The 16,813-nt window shown below is 46.6% G+C and overlaps 1 protein-coding gene and 1 pseudogene across 1 annotated transcript in view; both read left to right on the top strand.

Annotated features, from left to right (window-relative positions):
- Positions 1-16,813, top strand: part of LOC121485121 — a 39,769-nt pseudogene that overhangs the window by 14,935 nt on the left and 8,021 nt on the right.
- RASGEF1A (RasGEF domain family member 1A) overlaps positions 1,184-16,813 on the top strand; it is a 155,109-nt gene continuing 139,479 nt past the window's right edge. The window contains exon 1 of the mRNA XM_041745154.1: positions 1,184-1,240. The gene's annotated coding sequence lies outside the window, so the exon portion shown is untranslated. The remainder of the gene's footprint in view (positions 1,241-16,813) is intronic.

Genomic DNA, 16,813 nt, shown 5'->3' with positions numbered 1-16,813 from the left:
AGACACAGAACAGCTGTAACCCCAAGACTCCCTCCATCCCTCTCTCTCCCTCTCCTCTTCTCTTAACCACCAGTGACCAGTAATCTGATTTCCATCTCTATCATTTTGTCATTTAAAAAATGTTACATAAATGGAATCATACAGTGTATTGCCTTTTGAGGTTGAATCAGTGTTGCTTTTCTCACCCAACACAATTCACTTGAAATGCATCCAAGCTGTTAAAGGTATCAGTACACTGTTCCATTTTATTGCTAATTCTTGGTATGGATGTACCACAGTTTGTTTAACCACTCACCCACTGAAGGACATTTCGCCCTACCCCCCCACCCCCAGTTTTTAGCAATTGAGAATAATGCTGCTATGAACATTTGTGATCAGATTTTGGAGTGAACATAAGTTTTCATTTCTCTGTGGCAGATGTCTAAGAATGTGATTGCTGGGTTGTACAGTGAGTGTATATTTAGTTTTATATGAAACTACCAGATTATTTCCCAGAATGGTTGTACCATTTTACATTCCCACCAGCAACGTATGCATGATCTAGCTTCTTTGTATTGTCGCCAGCATTTGGTGCCTCCACTATTTTTTATTTTTGTCATTCTGATAGGCATGTAGTGATACCTGATTGTGGTTTTAATTCACATTTCCCTAATGGCTAATGATGTTTAACATCCTTTGATGTGCTTATTTGCCCATGTATATGTTCTTTGGTGAGATGTATATTCATGTCTTTTGCTCACTCACTGAGGAGATTTTTAAAAAATTGGGTTGTCTTCTCATTGGGGTAAAAGAGTTCTTTATATTCCAGATTCAAGTCCTTTATCAGCTGTGTATTTTGCAAATATTTTCTCCAAGTTTCTAGCTTTTCTTTCCATTTTCATAGCAGCATCTTGTATCTTTTGAAGAACAAAATTTTAATTTTGATGAACTCTACTGGTTTTTGTTTTGTTACGGATGATGCTGTTTGTGTGCTTTATTTAAGCAGTCTTTGCCAAACTAAAGGTCACTAAAATTTTCTCTTGCATTTTCTTCCAGAAGTTTGTGCTAATTACACATAATTATCTTCAGTGTTTGATTGCTGAAATGACCTATAGGACTCATACAGTTTATACTCATCTTTTATTACAGGCGTTGCAGCTCCAGCAGAAGAAGGAAATGCACTGGAGGGGTCTGAAGATCTCAGGTGGAAGCTTCTTTGAACATCTACCACTCAGTTACCCAGGATGCACTTTGATTTCAGGTCTCAAACTACTTGTGTACTGTGTATGCAAAGCCCCTCAGTACTGGAAGCCTAAGTCTACTCATGATGGGTCTTATATTTATATTGAGCTGGTCACAAAGGCACATTACAGCTATGTGACCAGCCTAACTTTTAACATCCCCCAGGCCTCATTAAGACTGGGTACACATAACCAATTCAGTGATTACTGAACAGTGTTGACAGGCTGGTGGTCCTGCTCTGAAACAACTCACTACCTATGGGTTAGGACATCATTTATCTTTAGTTAATATAGTCTACAGTGTTGGCCAAGGGTCAGTACCTTGAGATAAATGTGTAGTTAACCCAGATCAGCTGAAGTTAACCCATGCTATATAAACATTACAGTTTTAGATTGTACATTTAGGTTTATGATTTATTTTGAGTTAATTTTTGTATATACAATTGATTTATGTGTATTGATATTGTATCTTCCAACCTGTTAAACTGATCAGTGAAGATTTTTAGGGGTCTAGTGGTTTGTGGCATAGTTAAACATTCCCTCCAAAGTAAAAGGCAAATTATTACCTCCCACCAATAAGAAGAAAGCACAATGTTTAGTAAGCTTCTTTGGGTCTGAGGTTGGTATATTCCCTGGGTGGGAATATTGCTCTGGCCCATTTACTGAATTACATGGAAGGCTTTTGGTATTGATTGGGGCCCTGAGCAGGATAGGGCTCTGTATTAAGTCAGGCTGTGCTGCTGGCAGCCCTGTCACTTGCACCATACAGTCTAGCAGATCTTATTGTATTTGTGTTATCTGTGTTAGGAAAAGATGCTATCTGGAGTTTATGGCAAGCACCTATGGGAGAGTCACAATGTTGACCCCTAGGGTTCTGGATCAAGGCCATGTCATCTATAATTGAGGATTATATGTATACCATCCAAAAAACCCAACCCATTCCAACCTACCAGCTCCTAGTGTGCTATTTCCATATCCCTGATGGTGCTCCTGATGGAACCCACCAAGATGGTTCAAGTGATTCTACAGCTAGAACTGCCCATCTTGAGCTGGGGTCTACCAGACCTACCAGGTCATCAGGTCAGTGGGCCCACCAGTAGTTTACAGTACTGGTGCTACAGTAAGATGGTAGTAGCTCATCCCATATTGGACATGCGGCTTACAGGGTCAGGTGGCACAAATAACTTGTACAAGCAGGTGGCCAAAGCCCTGTGTCACTCACTAATGTTGCATCAGGGCCTCTCAGCTTATAAGAAGGGTCCCTTATATACAGCTTACAGAGGAGGGGGGACATGATAAAGCTTGAGCCATGAACAGGTAGGTTGAGATAAGCCAAAAATGCTGCTATATGACAGCCTCCTACGAGGTGGCCCTGAAAAACAGTGCTGAGGGGGAAATTTCTCGATGGGCAGAAATTCAGACAGTGTCATTCACTTGGTGTGTAAAGAGGTGGACTGGTGATTGGAATATATATGAGCTCAGGGTAGTGACTCATGGCTTGGCTGGCTAAGCAGGAATCTAGAAGGAGAAATATTGGAGGATATGGTTGATTGAAAATTACATCCCCATCCTCCAAAGATATGTCCATATTCTAATCCTAGAACCTTTGGACAAAGGGTCTTTGCATATATAATTAATTTAAGTATTTTGAGATAGGAGCATCTGGATTATCTGAGTGGGCCCTAAATGCCATCACATTTGTCCTTATAATACAGAAACAAAGGGAGAGTAGACACACACAGAAGAGAAGGCCATGTGATCATGGAAGCAGAGATTGGAGTGATGTAGCCCCAAGCCAAGGACACTAGCTCACCATAAACTGGAAAAGGCAAGGAACCAGTTCCTCCTAGAGCCTCTGGAGGGAGTGCAACCCTGCCCATACATTGATTTCCATCTTCTGGCCTCCAGAATTTTGAGAAAATCAATTTCTGTTGTCTTAAGTTACTAAGTCGTTTGTTATGGTAGGCCTACAAAACTAAGGATCCATGGGACCAAGTATGCAAAGGTCTATGTAACATATCTTCCTATGGAGGAAGATAACCATGTATGCAGGTATACAGCAGGGCTTGCCCACTGGCATGGGCCAGCACTGGCACACTGAGGACATGAACAAGGCGGCCATGGTGGCAGGGGTGAGGTGTGCATGGATCCAACAGCACAGGCTCCCACTTACCAAGGCTGGTCTGAATACCATACTGATGGTATTCACTGTCCAACCTGCCAGCAATAGGGACCAACACTAAACTTGCAATGTTGCATTATTCTCCTAGGAGACAAACCAGCTACTTGCTGACAAGTTGATTATCCTGAGTCCTTCTACTCTGGATTGTCTACTACCCAGTGATCATTTTGGGTGGAGCTGACACATATTCTGAGTGTGGGTTTGCCTTGCTTCACTATCTGAGGGCATACAGAGTGTTTAATCCATCTGTGGGATTCTGGATAACATTGCATTGGACCAAGGAAGCTCCTTTTGCAGCCAAGTAGGCATGTGACTATGGGCTGTACTGGTTCTAGCATGTGATATCCTCCTCCTCCCCTCTGGAGCTGCTACCCTGACAGAGGGCTGGAATGGCCTTTTTGAAAAAAAATTTTTTTAAATTTAAGATTCTATTTATTTGAGAGAGAAAGCATGAGCAGGAGGGCTGGGTAGAGGGAGAGGGAGAAGCAGACTCCCTGCTGAGCAGGAAGCCCGATGCAAGACCCCATCCCAGGACCCTGGGATCATGACCTAAGCTGAAGGCAGATGCTTAACTGACTGAGCCACTCAGGAACCCCTGGAATGGCCTTTTGATGGGGCAGCTGAGGTACCAGCTAAGAAACTAGTCCTGTAAGGATAGAGTGCCATCCTCCTTAGGTATTCCCATTATAAAAGGCTGTGCCACTTCCCAACAGGTAGAGTGCCAGGGGGTGGAAGGAGGAGTGGCCCTCATTCTCAGCAATCCACTTAGAGAATTTTGATTTTCTGTGTCCACAGCTCTAAGCCCCTATAAGCCTAGAGGTCTTGGCTCCAGAGGGACATGGCTTTATCAGCAAATGTGAAGCCATGACTGTCCCCCACTAACTTTGGATTTTTTGTGCCAAGAGGCCAGCTAGTAAGCAGAGGAGACACCATCCAAGGAGGCTGAGTCCTCAGAGGGGATGGAGCCAACATGAGTCCAGAGGACACTAACTCCTATCCTGATGCCCCTGAACCAGGGCCTTTTTTTCTCTTTTTCCATCTCTCTGCTAACCATTTAGCCCTTTCTTCCTTCTAGGCCTTCACACCCTATCCAGTCTGATCTCCTCAAATTTGTTGCTCTTTCCCCTTCTCCTATTCTAGGCCACCCCTTTCCTTGCCAGCTTCTTCCATCTGGTCCAGCCTATTTTTCCATCCATCTATAAGCATCCCTTCTCTTTGTATTTTATTTTATTTATAAGATTTTATTTATTTATTTGAGAGAGAGAGAGCACAAGCAGAGGCAACAGCAGGCAGAGGTGAGGGGGAGAAGCAGGCTCCTGGCAGAGCAGAGAGCCTGATGTGGGGCTTGATCTCAGGACCCTGGGATTATGACATGAACTGAAGGCAGATGCTTAACTGACTGAGCCCCCTAGACACTCCTCTCTTTGTATTTTATATCAACCTACCCAAGAGTCCTTCTTATCCTATCCAGGCCCTCTCCTTCCTAGGGAAGAAAGCAAGAGGGTGAGACAGACCACTCTGGAGAAAGACTACTTTGTGGTTTTGAATTCTGCTCAACCAGTATCTGTGTCCTTGGGTAATTAACATTTTGGGGCCTAATTTTCCCCATATGCTCACAATACTGCTCATATCATAGGGTTTTCAGGGTTTGAAGGAAGGTTTATTTATTTTTTTAAAAAAAGATTATTTATTTATTGAGACACACAGAGAGAGAGGCAGAGACACAGGCAGAGGGAGAAGCAGGCACTATGCAGAGAGCCTGACGTGGGACTCAATCCCAGGTCTCCAGGATCACGCCCTGGGCTGCAGGCTGCGCTAAACTGCTACACCACTGGGGCTGCCCTGAAGGAAGGTTTAAAGACCTTCGGGTGGACCATTAGTAGTAATCAGCATTAGCTATTTTCATGTGAGCTCTTTGATGGGATGGACCTTCTTTTTTTAAAGATTTTATTTATTTATTCATGAGACACACACACACACACACACACACACACACACAGAGAGAGAGAGAGAGAGAGAGAGAGGCAGAGACACAGGCAGAGGGAGAAGTAGGCACCATGCAGGGAGCCCGACGTGGGACTCAATCCCGGGACTCCAGGATCATGCCCTGGGCCGAAGGCAGGCGCTAAACCACTGAGGCACCCAGGGATCCCATGGACCTTCTTTTTATTTTTATTTATTTAACTTTTTTGAACCTGTTTTTCAGTCTCTGAGGGGATGAATCTTCTCTGGCCACAAATGGGGACAAAGGAACACACCCTGTTCCTATGCTATCTCTCTCTTGGCCCTTTGCTTCATCCCAGTGATGGGCTGTCTGCCCATGAGTGGAGTTCTCAGGTGTCCCTGAGGAGTGAGAACCTGGGACCTGGGCTCCTACCAGAGCACCAGGGAACATGGTGCCTCAGCTCCAACTTTGCTGCTAGTAGTGAATACAGAATGTTTTTTTTTGTTGTTGTTGTTGTTACCATGGTGGCATGACCAGCTATCCTGATGCTCATTGGCTTAAAATGGCCACCATGATCTCATGAGTAAGAAGGGCAGGCAGGTCTCAGGCAGCTACTCCTGCTCACTGAGTGTGCACTGCGGTTGCTTGCTGGTGGTCCCTGGTAGCTGGAGTGACTGGTCTGTAGGTCCCACAATGGCTTCATTCACATGCCTGGTACTATGGTGGAAATGGGCAGAAGGGGGCTCAGCAGGTTCTTTTTTTTTTTTTTTTTTAAGATTTTATTTATTTATTCATAGAAATGCAGAGAGAGAGAGAGAGAGAGGCAGAGACACAGGCAGAGGGAGAAGCAGGCTCCATGCAGGGAGCCTGACATGAGACTCGATTCAGGGTCTCCAAGATCTCGCTCTGGGCTGCAGGCGGCACTAAACCGCTGTGCCACCAGGGCTGCCCTCAGCAGGTTCTTTATGCAGTTTCAGGATCTTTCAACACCATCTCTTCGGAAGGATAGTGGGAATTCTTACATGGCTGAGAATCCCAAAGCTGAGTGTTCTAAGAAATATAAAATCCTGAGTCCGAAGCTGGGTCAGTACTATTTCCTCTGTATTCTATTAGTCAAAGCAGTTAAAAGGTCTCCCCAAATTTAAGGGCAGAGAACAAAGACCCCACTTTTCTATGGGAGAAATTCCAAAGAATTCACGGCTATTCTTCATCTGCCACAATGGAACAGCCCAGATCCCCCTCTGAGACCCAGCCAAGGACTGGTGAGTTGGGAGGGAAGGAAGACACCACCAGGCAGAAGTAACAGCACAGGGTCCCTGGTTGGCTCAGCTGGTTAAGCATCTGCTTTTAGGTCAGGTCATGTTCCTAGGGTCCTGGGATAGAGACCTGTGTTGGGCTTAGTGAGGAGTCTGCTTCTCCTTCTCCTGCTCCCCTGATTGTGCTCCCTGTTTCTCAAATAAACAAATAAAATTTTAAAAAAAGGGGGGGATGCCTGGGTGGCTCAGTGGCTGAGTGTCTACTTTTGGCTCAGGTCTTGATCCCAGGGTCCTGGGATGAGTCCCACATCGGATTCCCTGCATGGAGCCTGCTGCTCCCTCTGCTTGAGTTTCTGCCTCTCTCTGTGTGTCTCATGAGTAAATAAATAAAATCTTTTTTGAAATTTTTTTTATTTATTTATGATAGTCACAGAGAGAGAGAGAGAGAGGCAGAGACACAGGCAGAGGGAGAAGCAGGCTCCATGCACCGGGAGCCCGATGTGGGATTCGATCCCGGGTCTCCAGGATCGCGCCCTGGGCCAAAGGCAGGCGCCAAACCGCTGCGCCACCCAGGGATCCCTTTTTTTTTTTTTTAAATTTTTTTTAATAAATAAATTCTTAACAAAAAAAGAAGTTATAGGGCAGGTGAAGGTTCTGTCAGGGTGGGGCTTCCTTCAGGGTCAAGAGCCTTAGTGTCCAGCTGAGGCTACTCCATGGTCCCAACAGAGCGAGTCTCTGTGCTCCTCCAGTCTGTTTTCCTCTATAAAATAAGAGTTGATGATTTCCAGCCTGTCCAGAACTATCCAGCATCCCACACATATCACCTTTATTGTGGCTGAGAGATTTCGTGGAAGCCAACATGTCCTGGGGTAGGAACTGCTACTCTTCTGAACATTGGCCATCCACCTTCCTAAACTCAGTCTGTGCCCAGCCACAGGGATTATTTATGGTGTCATACAAAGGGGCCTCATTAAGCAGTAATCCTTAAATACAGTAGGGTAATATTTATTTTCATTATTTTATTTAATTAATTAATTTTAAAAAATATTTATTTATTCATGAGAGACAGGGAGAGACAGAGAGAGAGAGAGAGAGGCAGAGACACAGGCAGAGGGAGGAGCAGGCTCCATGCAGGGAGCCCGACATGGGACTGGATCATGGGTCTCCAGGATTATGCCCCGGGCCGAAGGCGGTGCTAAACTGCTGAGCCACCCAGGCTGCTCTGTTCATTATTTTAAGAACTAGCATATCTGTATCAGTCAGAGTTCATGTCATCACAGCCTTATTTATAATGACCTTCTTCACCACCCACTCTGTATTCCCTTTACCTTTAGCAAGCACCTCAGCTGGTATGATTCTCTACCTGGTAGGGTGACCCAAATCTTCATTCCTGAATGGTCTGGGCCATTAGCAGTTGTGTCTGACTTGGCTGTTGCAGTTTTCTTTTCTTTACTTTTTTAAAAAAAGATTTTATTTATATATTCATAAGAGACACAGAGAGAGAGGCAAAGACATAGGCAGAGGGAGAAGCAGGCTTCCTGTGGGGAGCTCGATGCGGGACTTGATCCCAGGATCCCAGGATCACTACCTGAGCCAAAGGCAGATGCTCAACTACTGAGATACCTAGGTGCCCCTGATACTGTTTTCCATTGATTTTAATCACAGAGCATCGTAGTATAAGAGACTCCCTAAGGGATCTTCTGTATTCCAGACACATTTCCTTACCCCCATTGTGTAGTAGCAGCCCAATTTGCCCTTGGTAATCAGGATCAATCACCCTATATAACACAATGACTTCCTTATTTGCTTGTTGGTTCAAAGCCCAAAGTAGTCAGGTGGCGGTCTCAACTTCTAGTTCAATGGAATCATTGGGTCTTCAGGGGTCAGTATTCCTCCCTTTGAAACTAGGGCTTCTAGGTTAGTGGAGCATAATGCAGTGAGGGTAAGAAGCAAAATTTTTGCTAGTGGATCTTGAGGGATAATAGTGAGTAGAACCACTTCCATTTCCACTTCTTAATTCCTGAAGCCATGAATCCTGGCTATGGGGAAAATAGCATCATATATTGAATGCTGCTTTCTGCATCCTGCAAGGCACTGTGACAGTCCCTCAAGGTATTTCTCCCTACCTGGCACCAAAATGAAGTCTTTGAAGGGCTCTTCCACCATTATGTCAAGCCAACTGCTTTAGGATGATGGGAAACATGGTAAGATCAGTGGATTCCATGAGCATTTCTTCATTTCCATCTCCATTTCTTCACTCCATTTGCTGTGATTTGAGTTCTTTCACCAGAAGTGATGCTGTGTAGAACATAGGGCATTCTGTAAGTCCACAGATGGCAGTTTGGGCAGAAGCATTGTAGGCAGGAAAGGGGAGTCTATATCCAGAGTAAGCTTTTATTTCCATACGATCAAAGTTCTTGCTGTCCCTTCATGATGGAAGGTGTCCAACATAACCAACTTGGGAATGGCGCCATACTGGGGACTTAGTCTCTGCTGCTGGCAAGTGTGCCAGTGGCTATAGCCAGGCTGGTCTTGGTGAATGATCCCTGTTGCTGATCCCAGGCATAACCTCCATCCCTGCTATTAGGGCCACTGCTACTAAGCCCATCAGGTGATGAGGAGGGTGGCTGGGAAAAGGGGCTGAGTAGTAACCATGGAATGGGTCATCCTATCTACTTGATTATTAAAATCCTCCTCTGCTGTGGTCACCCTTTGGTGAGCATTCACACAGGACACAAATTATGTTTCTTAGCCCAGAGAGGTCTATCCACACACCTTTTCCCCAAACTTCACCATGACTAATTTTCCAGTTGTGTTCCTTCCAAATCCCTGATTGTCTAACCCAACACTGGCTGCAACCCATGAATCGACAGACTCATGCCTCTGGCCATCTCTCCTTCCAGGAAAAATAACCAGGTTTATTGTTACTCTCCAAGATCAGTCTGTCTTCTGCACAGGCCAGTTGAGTGGGGATGGTAGAAGTCACCACCCCTGCAACCTTCAAGTCCTTGATGGTGGCACTAATCTCTGCAGACCTTCCAGTAATTGCTTTTGGTTTACTGTTTTTCTAGGCAGAGGCAGTTCTAGTGGCTCCTACTTGGCCTTTCCTGCCATAACAGCCCTCACTCCCCAGGTCAGGGAACCAATGTGAGAATTCTGCCAGTTGTTGAGTATGTCTATTCCAATTCTGGAACTGGACAAGTAACCAACCACGGGGTGGCATCAGGGATCCACTGTGCCCATTGTGAGATGAACCTGAGCTAAAACTCCATGGATCACCCGTCCTCCCTAAGCTCTGAATGTGGGTTTCCAGGAGTTAGTTCAGAGTTACTGTCCAATAATCTCTGAAAGGTATAATTACTTATCTTTCTCTAATGCACAGCAGTGACCCTGGCAAACAGCTGTTGGTTCCTTTGGGGAAGGCTAAGAGAACGACTAATGTATAAATTTTTGTCAGTTTAGTGGGGTCCTTCCTCAAGGGGACCTGACCTCCCCTTTATTTAAGAAGTTCTGAGTCTGTAAAATGGTTTAAGCCTGGATTTTTTATAAAGATTTTATTTATTTATTCAGAGAGAGAGAGAGAGAGAGAGAGAAGAGAGAGAGAGAAGAGGAGAGAGGCAGAGACACAGGCAGAGGGAGAAGCAGTTTCCATGCAGGAAGCCCGATGTGGGACTTGATCCCAGGACTCCAGGATCATGTCCCTGGGCCGAAGGCAGGTGCTAAACCGCTGAGCCACCCAGGGATCCCCTTAAGCCTGGAAATTGAATGAAGCCTATGACTCTCTATTTTTATGATTCAAATGAAACTTCTGTTCACCTGAGCTAGAATTCTACTAGTATATTTTATTTTATTTTTTTTATATATTTTTTATTTTTATTTTTTATTATTTATTTATGATAGTCAGAGAGAGAGAGAGAGAGGCAGAGACATAGGCAGAGGGAGAAGCAGGCTCCATGCACCGGGAGCCCGATGTGGGATTCGATCCCGGGTCTCCAGGATCGCGCCCTGGGCCAAAGGCAGGTGCCGAACCGCTGCGCCACCCAGGGATCCCTACTAGTATATTTTAAATAAGAGTTTAGTATACTGCTCATCTATTTCTCTTCTAGGGACACCATGGTCAATTAGCTAACATCATAGGTCTTTGTGAGTCAGACTATTCTGATTACTGCACTGATGGTGTTGTCCATAACCACTTTGCCTGTTGGTGATTGAGGGCCATCATTTGGCCCCTGCCACCTCATGATCCAATCATCCCCATTGCATTTGGGGATCCCAATTCAGATGCATGGGTCAAAGTGAGAGTGCAAGAGCCTTGTTGAGGAGCAATGCCTATGAAAATAAAGCAGGATGACACAGTCCTGGGCAGATGGAGACTCAGTCCATGATGCAGGCCTGAGAAAGGCTTGGTCAACCTCATAGGGGCTCAGAGCAAGGACTGCCTTTTGAATAGTGCAGCACTGAGTGGAGATGGTCAAGTGAGCCTCCTGCCTTGCTCAGTTATCTGGGGCTGCTGTGGAAGAGTGGACTTTGGTTCCAATACCATGGATGAACAGAGAAACAAATTATCGTAACTTGCAAGGTCTTCCAATAATCCTGATTTCAGGGCAGCCCAGGTGGCTCAGCAGTTTAGCACTGCCTTCAGCCCAGGGCCTGATCCTGGAGTCCCGGGATCGAGTCCCATGTCAGCCTCCCTGCATGGAGCCTGCTTCTCCCTCTGCCTGTGTCTCTGCCTCTCTCTCTCCCTCTGTCTATCATGAATAAATAAATAAAATCTTAAAAAAAAAAACACCCTGATTTCATTAATTGATATTGAAAGTTTGTGGCCTGCCAAAGGAGCCTGGGTGGTACCTGCCCACAGTGACCATACCTTGTCCTCTAGTGAAGGTTTGGGGAAATTATTGTAAATAACAAAGAGCACCACATTTTGTGCGAACTGACTCAGTCTGTGAATAAATCTCTGGTTCCTATCTGTGCATTTGCCTGTTTAGTCAAGGATAACTGTACATGTTGACACCTGGCATAGTCCTATCTCCCAGGAGCACCTGAGGCTGGGGGTCACCCACAGCTTTGGCCTACAGGACCCCTGACATCAAAGAGAAAACTTAGAATCTGAATTATTCTTTGCTATGGCAGTACAATTTATTTTCCTTCCCTTGGTTCTCAGCCTTTGTCCTTCATCTCCCAGAGAGAGGCCATGGGACAAGAATAAATTTGTGAGCCAGGCTGAAAACTAGGTGAGTATAAAGATCTAGAGTCTTGGAGCTCACAGGAATGCTCAGAATGGCAGTCAACATGCAGAAAGATTTAAGCCCTGGAGACTGCATCTAACTCCTTACTTTGCTATGCACTGGCTGTGGGATGTGGAAGTTCCTTTAACTTCTTTGTGCTTCCCAGCTAATGAGATAACCACAGAACCTACCTCACCAGGCTGAGAATGCAATGAGTTACCCTATGTAGAGAGCTCAGAACAGTCAGTGAGGGCTCAGTAAGTGTGGCCTGTCATTAAATCTACTAGCTGTCGAAATGCTGAAATAAAATAATTTCTCCATGCTTTAGTAAGCCCTGTCTACCCCACAGCACTGTCCTGATGGCCAAATGAAAGTTCTTTGCTGCCTGTCCCAAACCAGTCCCCCAATGGAAAGAACTCTCCAGAAGAAAATGGCTCCCCAAACTATGTGCTCAAAATTCCTCTTGATAACCAGACCCAGGTTTCAGGCGTTCAGGCAGGGGACAGCTCAGCTCTGAGCTCCTGAGGACACCTCATGGGCAGCCTTGCCATCCTGTCTGAGTCCCTTTGGGCTTCATTCCAAGCATCCTGAGGTGCATCACAGTCTCCAGTTCCACTGTGGGGCCATGGTCTTCACTTCATTGTTGTCTGTCATCCTAGGTTGTCTTTTTGGATCCGTTTCTTGGGCTTTACAGAGGATGTTTCTTTAATTTTTTTTTTTTTTTTTCTAAATAGAATGAGCATGAGCAGGGTGAGGGGTAGAGGGAGAAGCAGGGAGCTCTATGGGGGGCTCCATCCTGGGACTCCAGGATCATGACCTGAGCCGAAAGCAGACGCTTAACTGAGTCACCCAGGCGCCCCTGTACAGGAAGTTTCTTTGGGGAGTATGGGGGCTCAAGAGTGGCCAGGGGGAGGCTATTTTTTATGCAACCTGGGCATTAGTGGCATTGCCTGGGAACACTTTTGTAAGTCTCTGTACCTACTCTTCTGGCCTCTTTACCCCTAGCGGTAAGGGATGTTCGCCCCCCACTTTTTAATTTTTTAAAAGATTTTATTTACGAGAGACACACACAGAGGTAGAGACCCAGGCAGAGGGAGAAGCAGGCTCCATGCAGGGAGCCCGACGCGGGACTCGATCCCGGGTCTCCAGGACCACACTCTGGGCTGAAGGCGGCGCTAAACTGCTGCGCCACCGGGGCTGCCCTTAATTTCATTTTATCTTAAAGTAATCTCTACACCCAGTGTGGGGGCTCGAACTCATAACTCCAAGATCAAGCGTCACCTCCTATGCTAACTGAGCCAGCCAGGTGGCCCTGCCTCTTTCTACTTTTGCCAGTCCCCAGCGACGAGGCTTTGCCCGGGCGTCGGGCAGGCTCATTCAGCCACCGCACCCCCGCCGCTACGGGTCGGCCTCCTGGCCCCGCCCCTCACCGCGCTGCCGACCAATCCTGGGCTCCGCTCCCCGCGCGTCACAATAGCGCCGTCGGGAGCGCTTCCCGCAGGCGGGCCCCCGGCGCGGTGTTGCCATGGGGACTGCAAACAGCCGGGCGGGAGGAGAGAGGAGGACTTTCCCTAGAGGAAGCCGCCTCACCTCGGGAGACACGCACAGGTACCCAAGGAGCAGGTGAGTGGTTCAGGGGCTGCGGCCGTGCGAAACCAAGTCTTTCAGAGCTCCCTGCCCGGCCCTCGTGTTGGTTTCTGAAGATTTGGGCCCCTCCTCCCGTCTCTCACCTGTGTCACCAGATTCCTTCTACTTGTGTCCTGGCCTCTCAGGTCCTTGACTCCTCTCCGACACCAGAGTTGTTTCTTCCTCAACAGCCATTCCTTTCTTCTTCGTCAAAGTAATGACATTCTTCGGGCGTCTCGAGCGAAGTGTGCAGAGCCAAGCCTCCCCTTGACGGTCTTTGCCGTCGTCAGACATTGGATTGGAGGGGACAGCCTGACCCGATTCTGACCCGTGGATCCGGAGACCTGGGACTGGGTGTGTGTGGTCTGGGCGTGTGGTCTCCGTAAATGCCGTTTGGAGCTGTGGCACCCTCAGTGGCCACCAGCAAGGAAAATCCACTTGGGGAGGAGGGCTTGGAGTCGTGCTTACAGTGGCTGAGAGGTTGAACTATCTGACACTCCACTGGTAATACCCATTTCTCATCCCCCGGCCACACCTCCAAGCTTTGAGCTTTACCTCACCTTCCCACTTCCTTGAAGTTCTTTTCCCAGTTTGCTTGAGGTGGCCTGCCTTGGTCTTTTCTCAGTGGGCCCCCTGCACCTCACCTTCTCCACCCTGGATGGAGGCAGTACCACAGGATTAGCCCTCCGACCTTGCCTCATTGTTTCTTCATCCCACTAAGGGATGTTACTGAAACTGTAGGTTTAAGTCTTGTGGGCTGAACTCTCCCAACCACTGTCTCCAGGCCGTTTTTCTGGACACAAGGCCCAAATAGCCAACTACCTTATGTACATCTACACATGGGTGTCTAATAACTATCTAAAGTTGAGCATGTTCAAAATAAAATTGATGATTGTCCTTCAGCATTCCCCATTTCCAGGAAAGGAGCCAGCTTTACCTGGAGGCCCAGGGCTTGCCCTGTTTTCTCACTCATATCCTGTCTGGTCCTGTCTAAATCCCATTGCTCTCCACTGCTCCTGCTCTAAACTATTGCAAGACCCTAAGAAGGGATCCCTCTGTTGTTTCTCTGGAATCTAATCAACTCTCCCTACATTTTATTTTATTTTATTTATTTATGATAGACACACAGAGAGAGAGAGAGAGAGAGAGAGAGAGGCAGAGACACAGGCAGAGACACAGGCAGAGATAGAAGCAGGCTCCATGCAGGGAGCCCGATGTGGGACTCGATCCCGGGACTCCAGGATCGCACCCTGGGCCAAAGGCAGGCGCGAAACCGCTGAGCCACCCAGGGATCCCCCTCTGCCTACATTTTAAATGAGAGCACATCACTGTGACTTGGGCAGCTGGCTCCCTGCTGCCTCCCCTGCTTCCTTGCTCGGCTCACACTCACCCCTATGCAGTCTCCTAATGTAACAAGCTCATTGTTGCCTCTAGGACATTTACCTTCCCCAGCCATCATATCTAAACCTGCCCACTGGTCTAAGGCACTCCCAAACGGGTAATATTCCAAAGAAAGAAATATCACTAATAAGCATGTGAAATGGTTTTCAGCTTAACAGTGGTGATTGAATTACTGGGCCTGGACCTTAAGCTTGGCAGGTGGCTTGCTTTGGCCAATGAAACTCTTGTGGCTGTGATGTGAGCAGATGCTTTTTCTTCTCTGTTTCTGCCATTTTGAGCAGAAGAATATGCCCAGGTTCCCTGTTGCTCCCAGGAGAATTAAAGACCCAGAGAGCAGACCTGAGGCCAGACTAAGCCAAGCCTGTTGGCTGAGGCCCAACCACCCCACAGGTGCATGAATATGAAACAGACTCTTATATGCCAGAGAGACTTTGTGGCTGGCTGTTACAGAGCATGATTCTAGCAATAGCTAACTGATATGCTTTCATGGGAACTTTTATAATTCACAAAGACATATAATTTTTCATCTAGGAAACTGGCAGTGGTATATACAGATAGAGAGACCATGAAATATGCATTTGGCAAAGGTTCGGGAAACAGGAATGTTAGTTTACTGCTAGTAAGAGTGTATATGGGTAGCAACCTGTTTGGAAGCCTTTTTGTTTGTTTGTTTTCTTCTCAGTGGACTCCATGCTGGGCATGGGGCTTGAACTCACGACCCTGAGATCAAGACCTGAGCTTAGATGAAGAGTCAGATGCTTAACCAACTGAGTCACCTGGATGCTCCCTTGTTGGGAAGTCTTATTTGGCTATTTATGTCAAAATTCTTTTTTTTTTCCCCAAAGGATTTTTAAAAAGATTTTATTTATTCATGAGAGACACACAGAGAGAGGCAGAGAAACAGGCAGAGAGAGAAGCAGGCTCCATGCAGGGAGCCCGATGTGGGACTCAATCCCCGGACTCCAGGATCACACCCTGGGCCAAAGGCAGGCGCTTAACCGCTGAGCCACCCAGGCATCCCATTGCATCAAAATTCTTAAACTAACTCAATAATTCTACTACTAAAAATTTGTTCTAAGAAACAATTAAGGGCATGCACTAGATAATTATCAACAAGGGTATTTACTAAAATGTTATTTCAAAGGGTAGTGAAATGTAAATGTTAGCAGGGGATGTTGTTGCTTTATAATTTCCAAACAATACATACTGAGCATTTCTGAGAGAAACATCTATTATGTGGGGGATCCCTGGGTGGCGCAGCAGTTTGGCGCCTGCCTTTGGCCCAGGGCGCGATCCTGGAGACCCGGGATCGAATCCCACGTCGGGCTCCCGGTGCATGGAGCTTGCTTCTCCCTCTGCCTGTCTCTCTGCCTCTCTCTCTCTCTCTCTGTGTGACTATCATAAATAAATAAATAAAAAAATTAAAGAAACATATATTATGTGGAATTCTTGGCAATGTGCCAGGCAAGTAGGTCTCGGAGGGAGGACCGGGCCCCATGTATCCATAGCCTACTTTCTGTCCCATTGCCCAGAGTTCACCGTCAGGTTTCGCAACATGCAGAGCACCTCAGCTATGGATGTTTGCTTATCTGTCCTGCTCCTGGGGGAGCAGAAATTCTGCCCTGAAGAAGTGGAGGCAAAAATGGAAACAGGAGGAGTTCTCCAGTAGGGAGAGGGTGCAAATAGGTACAGGGGCTTTGGCAGGAGCCTAGAGCTGCAGTGGGGGAGGGAACAACATTGTTCTAGAGAAGCTATAGAAACATACTGTACTGATTTCCCAGGGCTGCTCCCATGTCATCAATGAGTTCCCTTGATGAAGAAGCACTTACTCAGGATCTTAGCTCATCTCCAGGATGGGGCTGAAACAGACAGTGGTCATCAAAGCTCAAAAGGACAGTCTTCCTTCAGGTCTCCAAGTGAAAATGAGATATAACACCATGGTCACTCATAATGCT

This window comes from Vulpes lagopus, chromosome 2 (genome assembly GCF_018345385.1).
Source record: "Vulpes lagopus strain Blue_001 chromosome 2, ASM1834538v1, whole genome shotgun sequence".
Taxonomy (NCBI): domain Eukaryota; kingdom Metazoa; phylum Chordata; class Mammalia; order Carnivora; family Canidae; genus Vulpes; species Vulpes lagopus.
The sequence above is the reverse complement of the archived record's forward strand: the minus strand, read 5'-3'. Positions and strand labels throughout refer to the sequence as shown.